The 13,343-nt window shown below is 39.8% G+C and overlaps 1 pseudogene; it reads right to left on the minus strand.

Annotated features, from left to right (window-relative positions):
* Positions 1-6,395: 6,395 nt before the first annotated feature.
* LOC138993627 (mitochondrial ribosome-associated GTPase 1 pseudogene) lies at positions 6,396-7,466 on the minus strand (annotated as a pseudogene).
* Positions 7,467-13,343: the final 5,877 nt, after the last annotated feature.

Here is a 13,343-nt window from a genome sequence, read left to right on the forward strand (position 1 = left end):
GAGACAAAGAACTAAGTTCTGGTGAAGGTGAATTCAGGGCACTGCCCAAGTATGGAAGTGTCCAAAGCTCTTCAGAAATGTCCAAGAGACCTGTGGGCGGCTCTGATATTGCTGAGGTGGTACAGTGTAGAGGCTAAGGCATAGGCTTTGGTGTCATAGGACTGGACTCAAATCCTGATGCCCATTACTTGCAGTAAGCCTCACCTATGGATCAATGATAAGAGTTACCTCTGAAAGGTTTTCAAGGATTAAGTCAAATAATCAGACAATGTGTGAAATTTACTATTAACAATTAAAATAGGACAACAGAATTAAAACAAAACTATTTTAAAAATCTTCAAGCTTTCTGGGGGACTTCAAAAGCACTGGTGTAAAAATGGCTCTATCTTAACACCATTCTTACTAGTGGCTAGCTTTGGCCAAATCATTCATTCATTCAATATATATTGATTGAGAATCCATATTGCATTATGACAATTACTATGGATCCAAAAAGAACACAAAAAGGTTGTAAAATACAACTTGGAGTTTAGTAGAGATAAGATTTTTAAAGTAATTAATATACCATCAAAAACTATGTGAATTGTTATAAATATGGAATAAAATTATAGTATGCTATTAGAATATACTAATATATCAAGAAAAATGAACTTAAATTGCAAGGTAAGGAGAAAAAGTGACATTTCACTTGATATGTGAAGAATGAAGAGGAGCTTGCTAAGGCAAAAGGATATAGGAGCTGTCCTGGTAAGATACAGTTTTGAGTCTGACAGAGTTTACACCATGGGAAGAGCTGATCTGGCAGAGTGGTGGGAAATGGTGCAAACCCTGGGGGTCTTTTACCCTGAGCACATGGGCTACCACTGAAGGGTTTTAAGCAGAGGTGGTCTGAGCATCTTGGTTTCAGTATGGTGGATGAATTAGAATGTGACCATAGTGGAAGGCAGGAGACTAGTTTATTATGGGAAAGTCTTAAAACACTGGAAACTGAATTTACCTTTCGCACATTCTCTGTGTAAGGCAACTTTACTGTAGAATGAGAAGCATGGGGCAAGTTAGGGTTTTACAAGTTCACATTCCAGTTCCCTTTTAGATTAGCTTAGAACATGTATTTGCTGAGGGATTAACTAAAACTGTCTATGTTGGCTCATCCACTTCCAACAAATATTTATTAAGGTTTCTCATGTGCCACTTACCATCTTAGGTCCTGGGAATAGAGCTGGGAATAAAACACATGAAGACATTGCTTCCATCAATATTTCATTCTAATGGAAGAAGAACTTAAACAAGTAAACAAATAAATACATCATATATAATAGGATAACACTATGAAGAAAAATAAATCCAAGTGAGAGGATCGAGAGTAAAGGAGGGTGGTAGAATTTTAGAGAGGTCAGAAAAGATTTCTCAGAGAAGGTGATTTTTGAGCACAAATGAAGACTAGATAATGTAAAATCCAAAAAGATCATTTCAGGCACGAAAAACATAAGTAAATGCAAAGGCCCTGAGATGAGTGCTGTGCTTAAGGTGGGAGGATGGGTGAAGGGAGGTGGAGGAGAGTATAGGGAGGACAAATGGTGATAGACAGAGACTTGACTTGGGATGGTGAATGTACAATACAGTGTACAGATGATATGTTGTAGAATTGTGCAGCTGAAACCCATATAATTTTGTTAACCAATGTCACCCAAATAAATTAAATAAAAAGACAAAAAATTTAAAAGAAAAAGAAACAGAATGAATATGATTGCATCATCTCCACCACTAACACTACCATTGTCATATTTATCACCACCATCACTACCATCACCACCACCCTCAGCATTATCACCATCACCACCACCACCACCACCACCACCACCATCATGATCATCCTGTAACACTGGGAAACTTTTCTAGAGGCTTCATAGGTCATGCTCTTGATTTGGCTCCATTAGAGATAGTCTTACATTAGGCAGAACATAGAGCTCAACAAAAGTCAAAATCTTTAAGGATGCCCAGGTTTTATAACACTGGGATTTTAAAAGTTAGGAAAACAGAAAGAAACCAAGATGGCGACATAGGTAAACACAGGAGTTTGCTGCCTTGAACAACCACTTCAAAAATACAACTAAAAGACGGAACGGACATCAACCAAAACCACAGGAAGGCTGGCTGAGGAGAGACTCTTCAACTAGAAGGAAAAACAACAGCATTACGAGGCTCAGAGGAGGCGCAGTGTGGAAAATTTAAAGGTACGGTGGTGCGGCGGTGCGCGCGCAAAGCGGGCTGGTGGCTGAGGGCGCGGTTGTCGTTTTCAATCAGGAGTGAGGCTCAGACTCTGGGCTACAGATCCGGGCGAGTCTCTAGGGACCCTGACTCAAACGGGAGAAGCGGGACTGTCTGGCTACGGTCCCTCCGAGGTTTGCAGCGGTTGCGGGGACAGAGAGGCAGAGCCCCTGGAGACGGACTGAGAGCAGCCATAGCTGCTCCCTCCCCCCGCTCTGTTGAGCCCGCCCCACCCAAGCCCTGCTCAGAGCCATTTGCCGATCGCCTCAGGCAAAGGCTGGACTAGCGCCTCCCCAGAGGACTGAAGTTTTCCACACAGCTGATTCCTACAGCCAGTCAGCCTGGTGGTCAAATCCCTCTAGTGTTAACTACAACAATTAAGGCTTGGCTAGAACAAGACTGTACACAAAGACCACAAGGGGGTGCACCAAGAAAGCATAAAAGATGCGGAGACAAAAAAACATGACAGAAATGGAGGATATGGAGCTAAGAATCGCAATTTTGAGGGCTTGCTATAAACTTGAGCAGAGCCTCACGAAAACTAATGAGACCCTCGATGCTACGATAAAGAAATTAGAAAGTAAGCATACACGGACTGAAATAAAGAATATTATACCCAATAGCAGACCAGAGGAGCACAAGAATCAAACCAAAGATTTGACAAAAAACACCCAACTGGAAAAGCAAAATGAAAAAAGAATCCGAAAGTGTGAAGATAGTGTAAGGAGCCTCTGGGACAGTTTCAAGCGGACTAATATCAGAATTATTGGAGTGCCAGAAGATGAGAGACAGCAAGATATTGAAAACCTATTTCAAGAAATAATGGCAGAAAACTTCCCCCACCTGGTGAAAGAAATGGACTTACAGGTCCAAGAAGCGCAGAGAACCCCAAACAAAAGGAATCCAAAGAGGACCACACCAAGACACATCATAATTAAAATTCCAAGAGCAAAAGACAAAGAGAGAATCTTAAAAGCAGCAAGAGAAAGAGACTCAATTACCTACAAGGGAATACCCATACAACTGTCAGCTGATTTCTCAACAGAAACTTTGCAGGCCAGAAGGGAATGGCAAGAAATATTCAAAGTGCTGAATACCAAGAACCTACAACCAAGATTACTTTATCCAGCAAAGCTATCATTCAGAATTGAAGGTCAGATAAAGAGCTTCACAGATAAGGAAAAGCTAAAGGAGTTCATCACCGCTAAACCAGTATTATACGAAATACTGAAAGGTATCCTTTAAGAAGAGGAAGAAGAAAAAGGTAAAGATACAAATTGTGAACAACAAACATGCATCTATCAACAAGTGAATCTAAGAATCAAGTGAATAAATAATCTGATGTACAGAATGAACTGGTGATTATAATGAATCAGGGACATAGAAAGGGAATGGACTGACTATTCTTGGGGGGGAAAGGGGAATGGGAGATTCGGGAAGAGACTGGACAAAAATCGTGCGCCTATGGATGAGGACAGTGGGTGGGGAGTGAGGGCGGAGGGTGGGGCGGGAACTGGAAGGAGGGGAGTTATGGGGGGGGAAGAGGAACAAATGTAATCTGAACAATAAAAATTTAATAAAATAAATAAATAAATAAATAAAATAAATAAATACATAAATAAAAAAGTTAGGAAAACAAGTTGTTTTTAGGCAGATATTTTCGTTTTCAGCATGAGTAGGAATCAACTGAGCTACTTAAAAGTGCCATTCCTGTATAAAGATCTTGATTTATTAGATCTAGAGTGAGCCCCAGGAATCCATATGTGCAACAAACATTTTAGTTGGTTTCTTGATGCAAGTGGTCCAAGGACTATTTTTTAAAAAATTCAATTTTAATGTCTTTTTAGGTATTGAGAATCTCACAACTTTTACAGTTTAAAATCACTTTCATCATTGCACATCTGTGCTTGAACTCAATAATGGGGACCTAAAATATTGTTCTCCAAATCACAAAAGTGACAGACAAGTCAAGACAAACCAACCTTAATGAGAAAACATCTAATATCTAAAAACTGATGGAGAAGTAAGACCAAAGAGTTAAAATTCATTGTCACTTGAATTATGACACTGATGACAATAATAATTTTGTTTTAATGTACTTTCACTTTTCGAATTGACATCAATGACAAATCTTTTACTCCTAATATAATTTATGAGGAATTCCTCAAGTAGATGCTATTTACAAAAGGTCTGGCACCTTACATTTCTAGAGAGTAATTTCATAGTTAATTAAGGTGTGCCAAAGATGATTTACATAAATATTATTTATTTGCAAGTAGTAGATTATACAAATATTCGTGGCCTTTAAATAATTCTTTATAATATTTCAATATCCCATTCTTATTATCACAATAATGAATAAAAACTATCAATGTATTGAAAATTTTAAGGAGTCCCAATTAATAGAGGACTTTGGTTAATAAACTGATGGATAATAGAAAACTGATGTAACTATATTCCTTCCTTGCAACATAGAAATGTTGTGCTTCCTATAAAATGTTTCTTGCCTTTATGTCAAGCATCAATTGATAATTTCATCTTGCTTAATTACTTGGTAGTAGCCAAAGTGTCCTCTACACAACCTTCATGCCAAGATGATTATCTCATTTTCCAATCTTTACAAGTAGTTACTGGAGCATCATCCTGTTCTGCCTTAGAGAGGGAAAGTGACACCTAATATGGGTCAGCTGTTTGGGTATGCAGTGTGCTTTTTTCTTTCCTACTACTTAATTCTTTTTATTATCTCATTTCAAAAGGTTAATAAGGGGCTGAGAGACATCTGTTCCTGAAAACATAAACCTGAGATTAGCATTCATAGAAACATAGAGGATATTAATACAGAAAACTAATTTTAGATCAGACACTGAGATTCTAACCTTCAGATGATTTACTATTCTTTTGTAAATAATTTTCAACGTGCTTTCTAACATAATAATGGTTATTGTGATTATAATTTTAGTTGAAAGTTGAACTTGAAAGTAGACTGTTTTTTCATCCATGTGCATCACACATATGTATACTTAAAATTCAAAATATCTCTTCTCCCCAACCCCACCTCCTCACCTCAAGTCTCAGTATAGTGGTAATTTTTTAATCAGTTGTCTGCATTGAATATTATCCTGCTCCCAGTTAAGCACAAAGAGATTTTTGAACAGAATCACTGCTGTTTGTCCATTAGGCTTGCCAGCATTCCTAAAAAGTCATTTGATCACAAAATCCAATAAGCTTGGATTCTAAAATCCACAGCAGAATTTTAATAGCTGGAAGCAGTTAAATTTTTGGCCAAAGAACAACCCAACCCAGCCCACAGTCTGGGTGCCGGTGAGCCAGTTGAGCCAGGATGCTACTCTGAGTAAAGTAGGGCCATTTATGATCATTTTTCTTCATTTTCCTTCCTCCTTCCCAAGGGCAGGATTTTTTTTTTTAATTTAAATTCTTTATTGTTTAAAGTATTACATAAGTCTCCTTTTCCCCCCATTGACCTCTCCCCAGCTTCTCCTGCTCTTTAGTACATGCCCTTGCCCCACTAGTGTCTGCGTCCATTGGCTATGCTTATCTGCATGCATACAGTTCTTTGGTTGATCTCTTACCCCCTCCCCTGCCTTCCCTCATAGGTTGGATGGCCTGATCGATGCTTCTCTGTCTCTGGATCTATTTTTGTTCATCAGTTTATATTGCTCATTATATTCCACAAATGAGTGAGATCATGTGATATTTATCTTTCTCTGACTGGCTTATTTTGCTTAGCATAATGCTCTCCATGTCCATCCATGCTGTTGCAAATGGTAAGAGATCAGTATAGTATTCCATTGTGTAGATGTACCACAGTTTGTTTTTTTTGTTTTGTTTTTTAGTTTAAAACATTTAAATTAGATTATAGCTTCACTCCTTCCGGGACAATGTCCGCTTCTCCATACGAGATGTGAGCAGGAGTGAATGTCCTCGCCAGGCCAGGCATGCATGACTGCTCAGGGATGTCGGTGCCTGACATCCACACCCCAGGCACTGTCCCCTGGAACCAGGAGCTGGCCTGGCTGTGGAGCAGCAGGAGGGTGCAGCCCCTTCCTGGAGCAGAGACCTTAGTGTAGTGACTGGCATAGAGCTTTCGGAAGAGGAAGCCCTGAGTGTCAAAACCCAGGCATGAAGGTCTGGGACACTACATGTCTCTGGGGCCTGGAGCCTGGCTGGGGTCTGTCGGGGGGGGGGTGGGGGGGGGTGGGGAAGCTCTGCAGGACATCCCGGTCCAGCATCACGGGGCCCAGCAGCCCACTGTGGAAGGCCCGGAGGAAGTCACGGGCTGCTGCAGAGTAGTTGGGCTGGATGACGTTCACGTTGCCTGTGCCCGTGAGCACCTTCACCTTCTGCGTCTTCCCCAGCTTTATGGCCACACGCTTCAGCACACTTGCCACGTCATCGCAGGCCTCGCCCAGGCCATAGTGCTGCACGTACCCAAAGAGCTGGTGCCTGTTGAGGGTGTAGAGAAGGTAGTCGGCCAGAGTCTCCTCCCCAACCAGGTGGTCCTACACGGTTCCACATAGGGCCAGCTTTAGGCCCGTCTCCACGCTCTCAATCCGAGGAGCCAGCACTCCAGGCGTGTCCAGCAGGAACATCAGCGGCCGCTCACTCACCTGAATTTGGACATCACAGCTCTAGTGATCCCAGGCTCGCTGCCCACCCTGGTGGCTTTTCCTTTCCTGAGGTGCTGTCTCCTGAGCGAGTTGAGTGAGCACTTGCCCACGTTGGGGACGCCAATCACCATGATGCAGAACTCCACATTCTCTCCTCGGTGGTAGCGGTAGCTGTTTCCAAACAATTCCGTGACCTTCGGGATGACCTGTTAGATGTTTTAATCCTTGATACAGTTGGTAAAAATGACATTTTTTAAGCCTTCTCTTTCCAAGTGTCGTATAATTTTCTGCTTCTCCTTCAGATCCGCCAAGTCCATTTTGTTGAGGACAAGCAAGTGAGGCTTAATCCCGAGGGTTTCCTGAAACAGAGGGTTGTGGCCCGAAAGTGGGATCCGGGCATCATGGACCTGGACGATGCAGTCCACCAGCTTCAGGCTGCTCTGCATCTTCTTCAGCCCTTTGGCCATGTGGCCCGGGAACCAGCGCGCCACATCGTGACCCCCCAAAGGGAAGCTCTCCCGCCAGGCGGCCCCCGGTGGCTCTGCACAGTCCGCACGGGGCCAGCCTCATGGCGCCGGGTCCCCGCAGGCCGCGCAGCGCTGGGGGCCGCTCCCGCGACGGACCCAGTTTTTTAATCCATTCATCTGCTGATGGGCACTTAGGGTGATTCCAAATCTTAGCTATTATAAATTGTGCTGCTATGAACATAGGGGTGCATATATCCTTTCTGATGGGTGTTTCTGTTTTCTTGGGGCATATTCCTAGAAGTGGTAAAAAGGCAGTTCCATTTTTAATTTTTTGAGGAAACTCCATACTGTTTTCCACAGTGGCTGCACCAGTCTGCATTCCCACCAGCAGTGCACAAGGGTTCCTTTTTCTCCACATTCTCGCCAGCACTTGTCGTTTGTTGATGTTAGCCATTGTGACAAGTGTGTGATGGTACCTTGTTGTTTTGATTTGCATCTCTCGGATCATTAGTGACTTTGAGCATTTATTCATATGCCTCTTGGCCTTCTGTATGCCCATTTTCAAAAAGTATCTATTTAGGTCCTTTGCCCATTTTTTTTTGATTGGATGGTTCATCTTCCTTTTGTTAAGTTGTATGAGTTCCCTATTTTGGTGATTAAATCTGTATCAGATGTAACATTGGCAAATATGTTCTCCCATGCAGTGGGAGTTCTTGTTGTTTTGTTGGTTTCTTTTGCTGTGTAGAAGGCTTTTATATTTATGTAGTCCCATTTTATTTTTTTCTCTTTAGTTTCCATTGTCCTAAGAGATGTATCAGTAAAGATTTTGCTACCTATGTATTCTTCTAAGGTTTTTATGGTTTCCCATATTACATTTAAGTCCTTTATCCATTTTGGGTTTATTTTTGTGTATTGTGTAAGTTGGTGGTCTACTTTCATTTTTTTGCATGTATCTGTCCAATTTTCCCAACACCATTTATTGAAGAGACTGTCTTGACTCCATTGTATGCTTTTGCCTCCTTTGTCAAATATTAATTGAACATAATGGATTGGGTCGATTTCTGGGTTCTCTGTTCTATTCCATTGGTGTATGTGTCTGTTCTTGTGCCAGTAGCAGGCAGTTTTGAGAACAGTGGTTTTGTAATATAGCTTGAAATCTGGTATTGTGATCCCTCCAACTCTGTTCTTTTTTCTCAGGATTCCTGAGGCTATTTGGGGTCTTTCTTCATCCCATATAAATTTTTGGAGAGTTTGTTCTAGGTCTGTGAAATATGCCATTGGGATTTTAATGGGGATTGCATTGAATCTATAGATCACTTTGGGTAGTATGGACATTTTAATGATGTTGATTCTACCAATCCATAAAGACAGGTATATTCTTCAATTTGTTTATGTCTTCCTCTATCTCTTTTTTCAATATCCTGTAGTTTTCTGAGTGTAGGTCTTTTACATCCTTAGTTAAGTTTATTCCTTAATAAACTTAAGGTATCTTAATTTTTTGTTGCAATGGTAAATGGGATTTTTAAATTTGTTTATTTCTCTTTCTTTGAATTTATTATTGGTGTATATAAAAAAGCCATAGATTTCTGGGTGTTAATTTTGTATCCTGCTACATTGCCAAATTCACTTATTAACTCTAGTAGTTTTTTTGATGGAGTCTTTAGGGTCTTCTATTTACAATGTCATGTCATCTGCAAATAATGACAGTTTTATTTCTTTTCCAATTTGGATGCCTTTTATTTCTTCTTCTTGTCTGATTGCTATGGCTAGCACTTCCAGTACTATGTTGAATAAGAGTGGTGAAAGTGGGCATAACTATCCTGTTCCTCTTATTAGGGGAAATGGTTTTAGTTTTTGTGCACTGAGTATGATGTTGGCTGTAGGTTTGTCATATAAGGCTTTTATTATGTTGAGGTATGATCCCTCTATTCCCACTTTGCTGAGAGTTTTTATCAAAAAAGAGTGTTAGATTTTGTCAAATGCTTTTTCTGCATCAATTTATATGATCATGTGGTTTTTGTCTTTTAATTTGCTTATGTGATATATCATGTTTATTGATTTGCAGATATTGTTCCAACCTTGCACCCCTGGAATAAATCCCACTTGGTCATGGTGTATGATCTTTTTAATGTACTGCTGGATGTGATTTGCTAAAATTTTGTTGAGGGTTTTCGCATCTATGTTCATCAGGGGTAATGGCCTGTAATTCTCTTTCTTTGTGGTGTCTTTATCTAGTTTTGGGGTTAGGGTAATGCTGGCTTCATAGAAAGGGTTTGGAAGTGTTCCTTATTCTTGATTTTTTTTGAAATAGTCTGGGGAGAATTGGTGTTAGTTTTTCTTTGGTAAAACTCCCCAGTGAAGCCATCCAGATTCCCAAGGGCAGTTTTGATCAGAAAGGCCTGAGAGTCTGATTTCTTCAGATCATGCTATAGTCCCCAGCTGCCTCTGATGAAACATTTCTTTTGAGAGTACAGCACTTACTAGTAATAGGTAGTTGTTCATTTAAAATAGTAGGACTGCAACAATGCTACGGGCTGATTGTTGACTGCCATTTAGCAAAGGAAAAGGCACATGTCTCTTGAGTGTGTGGGTTGTGCCAGTGTGCAGCTGTGCTGTGGCATGTCAGCAATGCTGTAAGGCATATGCAGCAGCCCCAGAAGTTGAAAATCTTAGCATTTCATTCATTCTCTGGAATGTAAGCTTCATGACAGCAGGAGCTGTAAGTATAAGGTTCACTCTATCTCAAAGGCCTAGACAGAGGCAGCCACAGAAGTTCTGGATAGTATTAATCAACGCAAATGGAATTCTCTAATCATTTATTGAACACTTACCAAGTAAAACCATTTGTCAAATACTTGTGTGGAATGCAAAGGTAAATAAGATACAGAAGTTAACCTTAAGGGATTTTTAGCTTATTAGAGGAGTTAAGGATGATAATACAAAGAAGAAAATGATAGGCAATATTAGAGAGGTATTGGTTTTGTATTTTTAAAAATTATTTTAAAGACATTTCCCCATATCAACGTAATGCCTTGGAAAAACACTCTGAAATGTGCTGCATGCTAAATAAATGTGAAGGATTATTACAGTTCTAAATGGCTGTTTTCTCTGAAGAGGCCAATGTTGGAGCCACTGCTTTAAGAGACTTCCTCTTCCTAGATTTCTACAGATGTTTAAACCAAAGATGCAGACAATTTATAAGATCATCATCTTGGTCTGGCTGCACATTAGAATCACCTTCAGAGTTCTCAAAACTCCCAATGTTCAGGCCACACCCAGACCAATCAAGTCTGAATCTCAGGGTGTAGACCCACACATCTCCACTTGATAAAGCTCTCCAAGGGATCTCATTGGTTAAGACCATTGTTCCAAATCCTGTCTGCTCATAAGAATCATGAGGAGCTACTACTAGTAAAAACCAAGTGTCACCCCAAGGGATGCTGATTAATTTGTCTGGAATAGGACCTAGGCATAGATATATTTGTTTGATCTTTTAAATTTAATAGTAATATGTAATCAGTGTTGATATGAACAGAGTTAGGGAATAACAAAAATTATATCTAATTGTGGGGAAAATATATTTTTGTCATTGTCTATTGTTACTTATCATCTGTAATAAGTAATAGCAAGTTTAAGAGACTACTCTACTAATTTTTCCCAGTTTTAAGTGATTATGATAAAAATCACAAAAGGTTTCTATCCCTAAACCTATGACTGGTTGGGCCTGCGCAGGCATAGACTGTCCTGAAATTCTTGGCCCCATGAGCTGGTATGGTCACTCTTAGTCATTTCTCTTTGATGGAAAAACCCTGGGCATGAATAGCGTGCAAGCCTGTGTGATCATTTCAACACAGATGTCACCACCCATAGGAGCCACCATCTGGGAAGGAACCTTATTTATCCCTTGTACATCGTACATGGATAAAACAAAACATTGTGTTATTTCAACTGTGATTTGTTTATAAATACTTCTGTTGTGTAATCCATGATAAAGTTTGGAAATTTCTTGGATGATCAGTTACTCAGAACTATTGACATAAATGGATCCTTCTGACGCATTGTATCAACTATTTATAAAAAGAAAGGATTACAAATTGAAAGTTTACTGGTAAAGTCATATACCTTCAATCAAAGGCAAAAATACCAACTTTAATCTCAAAATTTAAATAACAGCATGCTGGTTTTACAGTCTTGAGAGAGTCTGTGTGATTTAAATGTACAAGAAAGATTGAGGGCAAGGTGAAGGAAAAGGTGAAATAGTTACAGGAAGACTAATGATTCTAAGTAAAGTCGACAGGAATTCTGGTGTTTTCGGAGAAAAGAATTGACTCATCTCTTGACATTTAATTCATTTTACTTAGATCACTTAATATAAACTTTTCCTTACACCTTCAAATAACTTCACATTTCCATTCAAATGAATCACATGAATGGTAGCCTAGGGGAGTTTATTTTGTTAGAAGTTTTTTTTGTTTGCTTTTTGTTCAGCTTCACCTGAACAAAGTCTGGCAAGTTATGGATTCATAACTGCAAAACTCTTCTTTGAGGAGAGCAATTTTGATGAGAAATGGAATCTAAGACAGCATTCATGTGCTTCTGTTCAATTTTCCAGCAGATTGTCTAACTGATCCTAGGCTCAAATACCAACTTTAGTAAAGGGTCCACTCCTTCTGGTTAACCTTGGCTTCTTCTCAGAATAGCCCTTCTTTTGGAAGAAGAGAAGGTAACATGCATATACTGAATATCCATTGGATATGTTACTCCATGTAATTTGTACCACAATCCTAGAAGACATGGTAGATAATTATACTAATTTTAAGAGTAGAAAACAAAAATTACTAGAAATAACTAATATTTGTTTTTAAATATTTTATCATGTTCATTTTTATAGATGTAAATATGTAATTTGAAAAGGTCTACATCCATATTTTAGACTACTCATTTATACTCAGTTGATCTCATACCGCTTAAGCTAGTTGGAAGCTATGTGAATTACAGACATTGGGGAAAAAAATTACAGGCATAGGAAAAAAGAAAATCTGTGAAACACTGGACTCTCAAATACAAACCTAAAATGTTAGGTCAATTATACTTGGATTAAGGGATTTTAAGAAGAATGTGTCATGTATTCTACTATCTGAATCTTTGAAAAGCTACCTTGCCCATTGCTATCCTTCTTTCTTTCCTCTTCCTTTTAAATACACTTTTGGGGGCACAAATTAAGGCCATGCTAGTTGTCTGAGCTGATAACTCAAACCCCCTCATTGAGAACCTATCTGGGAGCCAGAGATGGGAATAAATAGTTAAAAATTCAAGTTCCTTATTGTAGCTGTTGAGTAGTGGTTCCTGTAAAAGGTGTTGGGGAGGGAGGACACTATTGGTGGCGGTGTGTTGTTGCTCTTAGGACAGACCAAAATCCTTAATAGGACCACAGGCCCTACCTAATCTGCCCACCTCACTAGTCTGATCTCCCCCCACTCACCTCCTTGCAGTCTGGACTCTGACACACAGGCATTCCCCCAGGCTTCATATGTGACAGGTTCACTTCATTCTCAGTCTTTGCCCAAATTCTTCTTCTACCTGGACAGGAAACCATTCTTCTCACTCCTTCCTCTTAGCTCAAATGTGCTCAGGGCTCAGTTTAAACATTTGCTGCTGTGGAACACTCTCCTGATTCCCTCGGATTTGTGTAGGTCTGGAACGTACCGCCATAGCACACTCTGGTTCCTCCTCTGTAGCACTTAGCAGCTTCATGATTTCATACTTAAAGCCTATCTTCTTTAGTCTAAGGCCATGGTCAGCAAATTGCAGCTCGCAAGCCACATTCGGCTCTTTGGCCCCTTGAGTGTGGCTCTTCCTAAGCCTTAGGAGTACCCTAATTAAGTTAATAACAATGTACCTACCTATATAGTTTAAATTTAAAAAATTTGTCTCTCAAAAGAAATTTCAATCGTTGTACTGTTGATATTTGGCTCTGTTG

This window comes from Myotis yumanensis, unplaced genomic scaffold, assembly GCF_028538775.1.
Source record: "Myotis yumanensis isolate MYYU_CA2020_CCGP unplaced genomic scaffold, mMyoYum1.0.hap1 SCAF_1, whole genome shotgun sequence".
In the NCBI taxonomy this organism is placed as follows: domain Eukaryota; kingdom Metazoa; phylum Chordata; class Mammalia; order Chiroptera; family Vespertilionidae; genus Myotis; species Myotis yumanensis.